Here is a 13,033-nt window from a genome sequence, read left to right on the forward strand (position 1 = left end):
TGCTGTAAGCAATAAAACAAAGCTTATTCCTTCAATATAATCTGCTGTAAACAATAAAACAAACCTTATTCCTTCAATCGAATCTGCTGTAAACAATAAAACACACCTTATTCATTCACTACAATCTGCTGTAAACAATAAAACCAACCTTATTCCTTCAATAGAATCTGTAGCAACCAACAAAACAAACCTTATTCCTTCAATAGAATCTGCTGTACACAATAAAACAAACTTTATTCCTTCAATCGAATCTGCTGTAACCAATAAAACACACCTTATTCCTTAAATCGAATCTGCTGTAAACGAAAAAATAAACCTTATTCCTTCAATAGAATCTGCGGTAAACAATAAAACAACCCTTATTCCTTCAATAGAATCTGCGTTAAACAATACAACAAACCTTATTCCTTCAATAGAATCTGCTGTAAACAATAAAACAAACCTAATTCCTTCAATAGAATCTGCTGTACACAATAAAACAAACCTTATTCCTTCAATCGAATCTGCTGTAAACAATAAAACAACCTTATTCCTTCCATAGAACCTGCAGTAAACAATAAAACAAACCTAATTCCTTAAATCGAATCATCTGTAAACAATAAAACAAACCTAATTCCTTCAATAGAACCTGCGGTAAATAAATAAAACCAACCTTATTCCTTCACTAGAATCTTCTGTAAACAATAAAACAAACCTTATTCCTTCAACCGAATCTGCTGTAAACAATAAAACACACCTTATTCCTTCAATAGAATCTGCTGTAAGCAATAAAACAAACCTTATTCCTTCAATAGAATCTGCTGTAAGCAATAAAACAAACCTTATTCCTTCACTAGAATCTGCTGTAAACTATAAAACAAACCTTATTCCTTCAATAGAATCTGCTGTAAGCAATGAAACAAACCTTATTCCTTCAATAGAATCTGCTGTAAGCAATAAAACAAACCTTATTCCTTCACTAGAATCTGCTGTAAACAATAAAACAAACCTTATTCCTTCAATAGAATCTGCTGTAAACAATAAAACAAACCTTATTCCTTCAATCGAATCTGTTGTAAACAATAAAACAAACCTTATTCCTTCAATAGAATCTGCTGTAAACAATAAAACAAACCTTATTCCTTCAATAGAATCTGCTGTAAACAATAAAACAAACCTTATTCCTTCAATAGACTCTGCTGTAAGCAATAAAACAAACCTTATTCCTTTAATCGAATCGGCTGTAAACAATAAAACAAACCTTGTTCCTTCAATAAAATATGCTGTAAACAATAAAACAAACCTTATTCCTTTAATCGAATCATCTGTAAACAATAACACAAAGCTTATTCCTTCAATCGAATCTGCTGTAAACAATAAAACAAACCTTATTCCTTCAGTAGAATCTACTGTAAACAATAAAACAAATCTTATTCCTTGAATAGAATCTGCTGTAAACAATAAAACAAACCTTATTCCTTCACTAGAATCTGCTGTAAGCAATAAAACAAACCTTATTCCTTTACTAGAATCTGCTGTAAGAAATAAAACCAACCTTATTCCTTCACTAAAATCTTCTCTAAACAATAAAACAAACCTTATTCCTTCAAGAGAATCTGCTGTAAGCAATAAAACAAAGCTTATTCCTTCAATATAATCTGCTGTAAACAATAAAACGAACCTTATTCCTTCAATCGAATCTGCTGTAAACAATAAAACAAACCTTATTCCATTCACTACAATCTGCTGTAAACAATCAAACAAACCTTATTCCTTCAATATAATCTGCTGTAAGAAATAAAACAAAGCTTATTCCTTCAATACAATCTGCTGTAAACAATAAAAAAACCTTATTCCTTCAATCGAATGTGCTGTAAACAATAAAACAAACCTTAATTATTCAGTACAATCTGCTGTAAACAATAAAACAAACCTTATTTCTTCAATAGAATCTGCTGTAAACAATACAACAAACCTTATTTCTTCAATAGAATCTGCAGATACCAACAAAACAAACCTTATTCCTTCAATAGAATCTGCTGTACACATTATAACCAACGTTATTCCTTCAATAGAATCTGCTGTAACCAATAAAACAAACCTCATTCCTAAAATCGAATCTGCTGTAAACAATAAAACAAACCTTATTCCTTCAATAGAATCTGCGGTAAACAATAAAACAAAGCTTATTCCTTCAATATAATCTGCTGTAAACAATAAAAAAAGCCTTATTCCTTCAATCGAATCTGCTGTAAACAATAAAACAAACCTTATTCATTCAGTACAATCTGCTGTAAACAATACAACAAACCTTATTTCTTCAATAGAATCTGCTGTAAACAATACAACAAACCTTATTCCTTCAATAGAATCTGCTGTACACAATAAAACCAACGTTATTCCTTCAATCGAATCTGCTGTAACCAATAAAACACACCTCATTCCTTAAATCGAATCTGCGGTAAACAATAAAACAAACCTTATACCTTCAATAGAATCTGCTGTGAACAATAAAACAAAGCTAATTCCTTCAATAGAATCTGCTGTAAACAATAAAACAAACCTTATTCCTTCAATAGAATCTGCTGTAAACAATAAAAACAAACCTTATTCCTTACATAGAACCTGGAGTAAACAATAAAACAAACCTAATTCCTTAAATCGAATCATCTGTAAACAATAAAACAAACCTTATTCCTTCAATAGAATCTGCTGTAAGCAATAAAACAAACCTTATTCCTTCACTAGAATCTGCTGTCAGCAATAAAACAAACCTTATTCCTTCAATAGAATCTGCTGTAAACAATAAAACAAACCTTATTCCTTCAATAGAATCTGCTGTAAACAATAAAACAAACCTTATTCCTTCAATAGAATCTGCTGTAAGCCATGAAACAAACCTTATTCCTTCAAGAGAATCTGCTGTAAACCATAAAACAAACCTTATTCCTTCACTAGAATCTGCTGTAAACAATAAAACAAACCTTATTCCTTCAATAGAATCGGCTGTAAACAATAAAGCAAACCTTATTCCTTCAATCGAATCTGCTGTAAACAATAAAACAAACCTTATTCCTTCAATAGAATCTGCTGTAAACAATAAAACAAACCCTATTCCTTCAATAGAATCTGCTGTAAACAATAAAACAAACCTTATTCCTTCAATAGAATCTGCTGTAAGCAATAAAACAAACCTTATTCCTTCAATGGAATCGGCTGTAAACAATAAAACAAACCTTGTTCCTTCCATAAAATATGCTGTAAACAATAAAACAAACCTTATTCCTTCAATAGAATCTGCTGTAAGCACTAAAACAAACCTTATTCCTGCAAAAAAATCTGCTGTAACCAATAAAACAAACCTAATTCCTTAAATCGAATCATCTGCAAATAATAAAACAAACCTTATTCCTTCAATAGAATCTGCTGTAAACAATAAAACACACCTTATTCATTCACTACAATCTGCTGTAAACAATAAAACAAACCTTATTCCTTCAATAGACTCTGCTGTAAACAATAAAACAAACCTTATTCCTCCAATAGAATCTGCTGTAAGCATTAAAACAAACCTTATTCCTTCACTAGAATCTGCTGTAAGCAATAAAACAATCCTTATTCCTTCACTAGAATCTTCTGTAAACAAAAAAACAAACATTATTCCTTCGATAGAATCTGCTGTAAGCAATAAAACAAACCTTATTCCTTCAATAGAATCTTCTGTAAGCAATAAAACAAACCTTATTCCTTCACTAGAATCTGCTGTAAACAATAAAACAAACCTTATTCCTTCAATAGAATCTGCTGTAAACAATAAAACAAACCTTATTTCTTCAATAGAATCTGCTGTAAACAATAAAACAAACCTTATTCCTTCAATAGAATCTGCTGTAAACAATAAAACAAACCTTATTCCTTCAATAGAATCTGCTGTAAACAATAAAACAAACCTTATTTCTTCAATAGAATCTGCTGTAAGAAATAAAACAAACCTTATTCCTTCAATCGAATCTGCTGTAAGCAATAAAACAAAGCTTATTCCTTCAATCGAATCTGCTGTAAACAATAAAACAAAGCTTATTCCTTCAATAGAATCTACTGTAAACAATAAAACAAACCTTATTCCTTGAATAGAATCTGCTGTAACCAATAAAACAAACCTTATTCCTTCACTAGAATCGGCTGTAAACAATAAAACAAACCTTATTCCTTCAATAGAATCTGCTGTAAGCAATAAAACAAACCTAATTCCTTTACTAGAATCTGCTGTAAAAAATAAAACAAACCTTATTCCTTCGCTAAAATCTTCTGTAAACAATAAAACAAACCTTATTCCTTCAAGAGAATCTGCTGTAAGCAATAAAACAAAGCTTATTCCTTCAATATAATCTGCTGTAAACAATAAAACAAACCTTATTCCTTCAATCGAATCTGCTGTAAACAATAAAACAAACCTTATTCCATTCACTAAAATCTGCTGTAAACAATAAAACAAACCTTATTCCTTCAATATAATCTGCTGTAAGAAATAAAACAAAGCTTATTCCTTCAATATAATCTGCTGTAAACAATAAAACAAACCTTATTCCTTCACTAGAATCTGCTGTAAGAAATAAAACAAAGCTTATTCCTTCAATATAATCTGCTGTAAACAATAAAACAAACCTTATTCCTTCACTCGAATCTGCTGTAAACAATAAAACAAACCTTTTTCCATTCACTACAATCTGCTGTAAACAATAAAACAAACCTTATTCCTTCAATAGAATCTGCTGTAAGAAATAAAACAAAGCTTATTCCTTCAATATAATCTGCTGTAAACAATAAAACAAACCTTATTCCTTCAATAGAATCTGCTGTAAACAATAAAACAAACCTTATTCCATTCACTACAATCTGCTGTAAACAATAAAACAAACCTTATTCCTTCACTAGAATCTGCTGTAAACAATAAAACAAACCTTATTCCTTCAATAGAATCGGCTGTAAACATTAAAGCAAACCTTATTCCTTCAATAGAATCTGCTGCAAACAATAAAACAAACCTTATTCCTTCAATAGAATCTGCTGTAAACAATAAAACAAACCCTATTCCTTCAATAGAATCTGCTGTAAACAAGAAAACAAACCTTATTCCTTCAATAGAATCTGCTGTAAGCAATAAAACAAACCTTATTCCTTCAATCGAATCGGCTGTAAACAATAAAACAAACCTTGTTCCTTCCATAAAATATGCTGTAAACAATAAAACAACCCTTATTCCTTCAATAGAATCTGCTGTAAGCACTAAAACAAACCTTATTCCTTCAAAAAAATCTGCTGTAACCAATAAAACAAACCTAATTCCTTAAATCGAATCATCTGCAAATAATAAAACAAACCTTATTCCTTCAATAGAATCTGCTGTAAACAATAAAACAAACCTTATTCCTTCACTAGAATCTGCTGTAAACAATAAAACAAACCTTATTCCTTCAATAGACTCTGCTGTAAACAATAAAACAAACCTTATTCCTCCAATAGAATTTGCTGTAAGCATTAAAACAAACCTTATTCCTTCACTAGAATCTGTTGTAAGCAATAAAACAATCCTTATTCCTTCACTAGAATCTTCTGTAAACAATAAAACAAACATTATTCCTTCGAACAAATCTGCTGTAAGCAATAAAACAAACCTTATTCCTTCAATAGAATCTGCTGTAAGCAATAAAACTAACCTTATTCCTTCACTAGAATCTGCTGTAAACAATAAAACAACCCTTATTCCTTCAATAGAATCTGCTGTAAACAATAAAACAAACCTTATTCCTTCAATCGAATCTGCTGTAAACAATAAAACAAACCCTATTCCTTCAATAGAATCTGCTGTAAACAATAAAACAAACCTTATTCCTTCAATCAAATCGGCTGTAAACAATAAGACAAACCTTATTCCTTCAATAGAAGCTGCAGTAAACAATAAAACAAACCTTATTCCTTCAATAGAATCTGCTGTAAACAATAAAACAAACGTTATTCCTTCAATAGAATCTCCTGTAAGCAATAAAACAAACCTTATTCCTTCAATGGAATCGGCTGTAAACAATAAAACAAACCTTATTCCTTCCATATAATATGCTGTAAACAATAAAACAAACCTTATTCCTTCAATAGAATCTGCTGTAAGCACTAAAACAAACCTTATTCCTTTACTAGAATCTGCTGTAAGAAATAAAACAAACCTAATTCCTTCACTAAAATCTGCTGTAAACAATAAAACAAACCTTATTCCTTCAATAGAATCTGCTGTAAACAATAAAACAAACCTTATTCCTTCAATAGAATCTGCTGTAAACAATAAAACAAACCTTATTTCTTCACTACAATCTGCTGTAAACAATAAAACAAACCTTATTCCTTCAATATAATCTGCTGTAAGCAATAAAACAAAGCTTATTCCTTCAATATAATCTGCTGTAAACAATAAAACAAACCTTATTCTTTCAATCGAATCTGCTGTAAACAATAAAACAAACATTATTCATTCACTACAATCTGCTGTAAACAATACAACAAACCTTGTTCCTTCAATAGAATCCGTAGCAACCAACAAAACAAACCTTATTCCTTCAATAGAATCTGCTGTAGACAATAAAACAAACCTTATTTCTTCAATCGAATCTGCTGTAACCAATAAAACACACCTTATTCCTTAAATCGAATCTGCTGTAAACAATACAACAAACCTTATTCCTTCAATAGAATCTGCGGTAAACAATAAAACAAACCTTATTCCTTCAATAGAATCTGCTGTAAACAATAAAACAAAGCTAATTCCTTCAATAGAATCTGCTGTAAACAATAAAACAAACCTTATTCCTTCAATAGAATCTGCGGTAAACAATAAAACAAACCTTATTCCTTCAATAGAATCTGCGGTAAACAAATAAAACAACCCTTATTCCTTCAATAGAATCTGCTGTAAACAATAAAACAAACCTTATTCCTTCAATCGAATCTGCTGTAAACAATAAAACAAACCTTATTCCTTAAATCGAATCTGCTGTAAGCAATAAAACGACCCTTATTCCTTCAATAGAATCTGCTGTAAGCAATAAAAAAAACCTTATAACTTCACTAGAATCTGCTGTAAACTATGAAACAAACCTTATTCCTTCAATAGAATCTGCTGTAAGGAATGAAACAAACCTTATTCCTTCAAGAGAATCTGCTGTAAACAATAAAACAAACCTTATTCCTTCAATAGAATCTGCTGTAAATAATAAAACAAACCTTATTCCTTCAATAGAATCTGCTGTAAGCAATAAAACAAACCTTATTCCTTCAATGGAATCGGCTGTAAACAATAAAACAAACCTTGTTCCTTCACTAGAATCTGCTGTAAACAATAAAACAAACCTTATTCCTTCAATAGAATCTGCTGTAAGCACTAAAACAAACCTTATTCCTTCAAAAGAATCTGCTGTAACCAATAAAACAAACCTTATTCCTTAAATCGAATCATCTGTAAACAATAAAACAAACCTTATTCCTTCAATAGAATCTGCTGTAAGCAATGAAACAAACCTTATTCCTTCAAGAAAATCTGCTGTAAACAATAAAACAAACCTTATTCCTTCAATAGAATCTGCTGTAAACAATAAAGCAAACCTTATTCCTTCAATCGAATCTGCTGTAAACAATAAAACAAACCTTATTCCTTCAATAGAATCTGCTGTAAACAATAAAACAAACCTTATTCCTTCAATAGAATCTGCTGTAAACAATAAAACAAACCTTATTCCTTCAATAGAATCTGCTGTAAGCAATAAAACAAACCTTATTCCTTCAATCGAATCGGCTGTAAACAATAAAACAAACCTTGTTCCTTCCATAAAATATGCTGTAAACAATAAAACAAACCTTATTCCTTCAATAGAATCTGCTGTAACACTAAAACAAACCTTATTCCTTCAAAAAAATTTGCTGTAACCAATAAAACAAAACTAATTCCTTCAATCGAATCGGCTGCAAACAATAAAACAAACCTTATTCCTTTAATAGAATCTGCTGTAAACAATAAAACAAACCTTATTCCTTGAATAGAATCTGCTGTAAACAATAAAACAAACCTTATTCCTTCAATAGAATCTGCTGTAAACAATAAAACAAACCTTATTCCTTCAATAGAATCTTCGGTAAACAATAAAACAAACCTTATTCCTTCAATAGAATCTGCTGTAAACAATAAAACAAACGTTATTCCTTCAATAGAATCTGCTGTAAACAATAAAACAACCCTTATTCCTTCAATAGAATCTGCTGTAACCAATAAAACAAACCTTATTCCTTCACTAGAATCTGCTGTAAACAATAAAACAAACCTTATTCCTTCAATAGACTCTGCAGTAAACAATAAAACAAACCTTATTCCTTCAATAGAATCTGCTGTAAGCATTAAAACAAACCTTATTCCTTCACTAGAATCTGCTGTAAGCAATAAAACAAACCTTATTCCTTCACTAGAATCTGCTGTAAACAATAAAACAAACCTTATTCCTTCGATAGAATCTGCTGTAAGCAATAAAACAAACCTTATTCCTTCAATAGAATCTGCTGTAAGCAATAAAACAAACCTTATTCCTTCACTAGAATCTGCTGTAAACAATAAAACAAACCTTATTCCTTCAATAGAATCTGCTGTAAACAATATAACAAACCTTATTCCTTGAATAGAATCTGCTGTAAACAATAAAACAAACCTTATTCCTTCAATAGATTCTGCTGTAAACAATAAAACAAACCTTATTCCTTCAATCAAATCGGCTGTAAAAAATACAACAAACCATATTCCTTCAATAGAAGCTGCAGTAAAATATAAAACAAACCTTATTCCTTCAATAGAATCTGCTGTAAACAATAAAACAAACCTTATTCCTTCAATAGAATCTGCTGTAAGCAATAAATCAAACGTTATTCCTTCAATAGAATCTGCTGTAAACAATAAAACAAACTTTATTCCTTCAACAGAATCTGCGGTAAACAATAAAACAACACTTATTCCTTCCATAGAATCTGCTGTAAACAATAAAACAAACCTTATTCCTTCAATAGAATCTGCTGTAAGCAATAAAACAACCCTTATTCCTTCAATAGAATCTGCTGTAAGCAATAAAACAAACCTTATTCCTTCAATCGAATCGGCTGTAAACAATAAAACAAACCTTGTTCCTTCCATAAAATATGCTGTAAACAATAAAACAAACCTTATTCCTTCAATAGAATCTGCTGTAACACTAAAACAAACCTTATTCCTTCAAAAAAATCTGCTGTAACCAATAAAACAAACCTAATTCCTTCAATCGAATCGGCTGCAAAAAATAAAACAAACCTTATTCCTTCAATAGAATCAGCGGTAAACAATAAAACAAACCGTATTCCTTCAATAGAATCTGCTGGAAACAACAAAACAAACCTTATTCCTTCAATAGAATCTGCTGTAAACAATAAAACAAACCTTATTCCTTCAATAGAATCTGCTGTAAACAATAAAAAAAACCCTTATTCCTTCAATAGAATCTGCTGTAACCAATAAAACAAACCTTATTCCTGCACTAGAATCTCCTGTAAACAATAAAACAAACATTATTCCTTCAATAGACTCTGCTGTAAACAATAAAACAAACCTTATTCCTTCAATAGAATCTGCTGTAAGCATTAAAACAAACCTTATTCCTGCACTAGGATCTCCTGTAAACAATAACACAAACCTTATTCCTTCAATAGATTCTGCTGTAAACAATAAAACCAACCTTATTCCTTCAATCGAATCTGCTGTAAACAATAAAACCAACCTTATTCCTTCAATCGAATCTGCTGTAAACAATAAAACAAACCTTATTCCTTCAATAGAATCTGCTGTAAGCAATAAAATAAACCTTATAACTTCACTAGAATCTGCTGTAAACTATAAAACAAACCTTATTCCTTCAATAGAATCTGCTGTAAGGAATGAAACAAACCTTATACCTTCAAGAGAATCTGCTGTAAGCAATAAAACAAACCTTATTCCTTCAATCGAATCGGCTGTAAACAATAAAACAAACCTTGTTCCTTCCATAAAATATGCTGTAAACAATAAAACAAACCTTATTCCTTCAATAGAATCTGCTGTAAGCAATAAAACAAACCTTATTCCTTCAATAGACTCTGCTGTAAACAATAAAACAACCCTTATTCCTTCAATAGAATCTGCTGTAAGCATTAAAACAAACCTTATTCCTTCACTAGAATCTGCGTTAAACAATAAAACAACCCTTATTCCTTCAATAGAATCTGCGGTAAACAATAAAACAAACCTTATTCCTTCAATAGAATCTGCTGTAAACAATAAAACAAACCTTATTCCTTCAATAGAATCTATTGTAAGCATTAAAACAAACCTTATTCCTTCACTAGAATCTGCGGTAAACAATAAAACAACCCTTATTCCTTCACTAGAATCTGCGGTAAACAATAAAACAAACCTTATTCCTTCAATAGAATCTGCTGTAAACAATAAAACAAACCTTATTCCTTCAATAGAATCTGCTGTAAACAATAAAACAAAGCTAATTCTTTCAATAGAATCTGCTGTAAACAATAAAACAAACCTTATTCCTTCAATAGAATCTGCTGTAAGCAATAAAAAAACCCTTATTCCTTCAATCGAATCTGCTGTAAAACATAAAACCAACCTTATTCCTTCACTAGAATCTGCTGTAAGGAATGAAACAAACCTTATTCCTTCAAGAGAATCTGCTCTAAGCAATAAAACAAACCTTATTCCTTCACTAGAATCTGCTGTAAACAATAAAACAAACCTTATTCCTTCAATAGAATCTGCTGTAAACAATAAAACAAACCTTATTCCTTCAATAGAATCTGCTGTAAACAATAAAACAAACCTTATTCCTTCAATAGAATCTGCTGTAAACAATAAAACAAAGCTAATTCCTTCAATAGAATCTGCTGTAAACAATAAAACAAACCTTATTCCTTCAATAGACTCTGCTGTAAACAATAAAATCAACCTTATTCCTTCAATCGAATCTGCTGTAAGCAATAAAACCAACCTTATTCCTTCAATCGAATCTGCTGTAAACAATAAAACAAACCTTATTCCTTCAATAGAATCTGCTGTAAACAATAAAACAAAGCTAATTCCTTCAATAGAATCTGCTGTAAACAATAAAACAAACCTTATTCCTTCAATAGACTCTGCTGTAAACAATAAAACCAACCTTATTCCTTCAATCGACTCTGCTGTAAGCAATAAAACCAACCTTATTCCTTCAATCGAATCTGCTGTAAACAATAAAACAAACCTTATTCCTTCAATAGAATCTGCTGTAAGCAATAAAATAAACCTTATAACTTCACTAGAATCTGCTGTAAACTATAAAACAAACCTTATTCCTTCAATAGAATCTGCTGTAAGGAATGAAACAAACCTTATTCCTTCAAGAGAATCTGCTCTAAGCAATAAAACAAACCTTATTCCTTCACTAGAATCTGCTGTAAACAATAAAACAAACCTTATTCCTTCAATAGAATCTGCTGTAAACAATAAAACAAACCTTATTCCTTCAATAGAATCTGCGGTAAACAATAAAACAACCCTTATTCCTTCAATAGAATCTGCTGTAAACAATAAAACAAACCTTATTCCCTCAAAAGAATCTGCTGTAAGCAATAAAACAACCCTTATTCCTTCAATAGAATCTGCTGTAAGCAATAAAACAAACCTTATTCCTTCAATCGAATCGGCTGTAAACAATAAAACAAACCTTGTTCCTTCCATAAAATATGCTGTAAACAATAAAACAAACCTTATTCCTTCAATAGAATCTGCTGTAAGCAATAAAACAAACCTTATTCCTTCAATAGACTCTGCTGTAAACAATAAAACAAACCTTATTCCTTCAATAGAATCTGCTGTAAGCATTAAAACAAACCTTATTCCTTCACTAGAATCTGCGTTAAACAATAAAACAACCCTTATTCCTTCATTAGAATCTGCGGTAAAAAATGAAACAAACCTTATTCCTTCAATAGAATCTGCTGTAAACAATAAAACAAACCTTATTCCTTCAATAGACTCTGCTGTAAACAATAAAACAAACCTTATTCCTTCAATAGAATCTGCTGTAAGCATTAAAACAAACCTTATTCCTTCACTAGAATCTGCGGTAAACAATAAAACAACCCTTATTCCTTCAATAGAATCTGCGGTAAACAATAAAACAAACCTTATTCCTTCAATAGAATCTGCTGTAAACAATAAAACAAACCTTATTCCTTCAATAGAATCTGCTGTAAACAATAAAACAAAGCTAATTCTTTCAATAGAATCTGCTGTAAACAATAAAACAAACCTTATTCCTTCAATAGAATCTGCTTTAAGCAATAAAACAACCCTTATTCCTTCAATCGAATCTGCTGTAAAAAATAAAACAAACCTTATTTCAATAGAATCTGCTGTAAGGAATGAAACAAACCTTATTCCTTCAAGAGAATCTGCTCTAAGCAATAAAACAAACCTTATTCCTTCACTAGAATCTGCTGTAAACAATAAAACAAAGCTAATTCCTTCAATAGAATCTGCTGTAAACAATAAAACAAACCTTATTCCTTCAATAGAATCTGCTGTAAGGAATGAAACAAACCTTATTCCTTCAAGAGAATCTGCTCTAAGCAATAAAACAAACCTTATTCCTTCACTAGAATCTGCTGTAAACAATAAAACAAACCTTATTCCTTCAATAGAATCTGCTGTAAACAATAAAACAAACCTTATTCCTTCAATAGAATCTGCGGTAAACAATAAAACAACCCTTATTCCTTCAATAGAATCTGCTGTAAACAATAAAACAAACCTTATTCCCTCAAAAGAATCTGCTGTAAGCAATAAAACAACCCTTATTCCTTCAATAGAATCTGCTGTAAGCAATAAAACAAACCTTATTCCTTCAATCGAATCGGCTGTAAACAATAAAACAAACCTTGTTCCTTCCATAAAATATGCTGTAAACAA

At 30.6% G+C, this 13,033-nt stretch overlaps 1 protein-coding gene across 1 annotated transcript in view; it reads right to left on the reverse strand.

Moving 5' to 3' along the window:
* LOC145247254 (uncharacterized) overlaps window positions 1-13,033 on the reverse strand; it is a 73,148-nt gene that overhangs the window by 18,867 nt on the left and 41,248 nt on the right. The window lies entirely within an intron of this gene.

This window comes from Euprymna scolopes, chromosome 25 (assembly GCF_053919585.1).
Source record: "Euprymna scolopes isolate OS-2025 chromosome 25, ASM5391958v1, whole genome shotgun sequence".
Lineage (NCBI taxonomy): Eukaryota > Metazoa > Mollusca > Cephalopoda > Sepiida > Sepiolidae > Euprymna > Euprymna scolopes.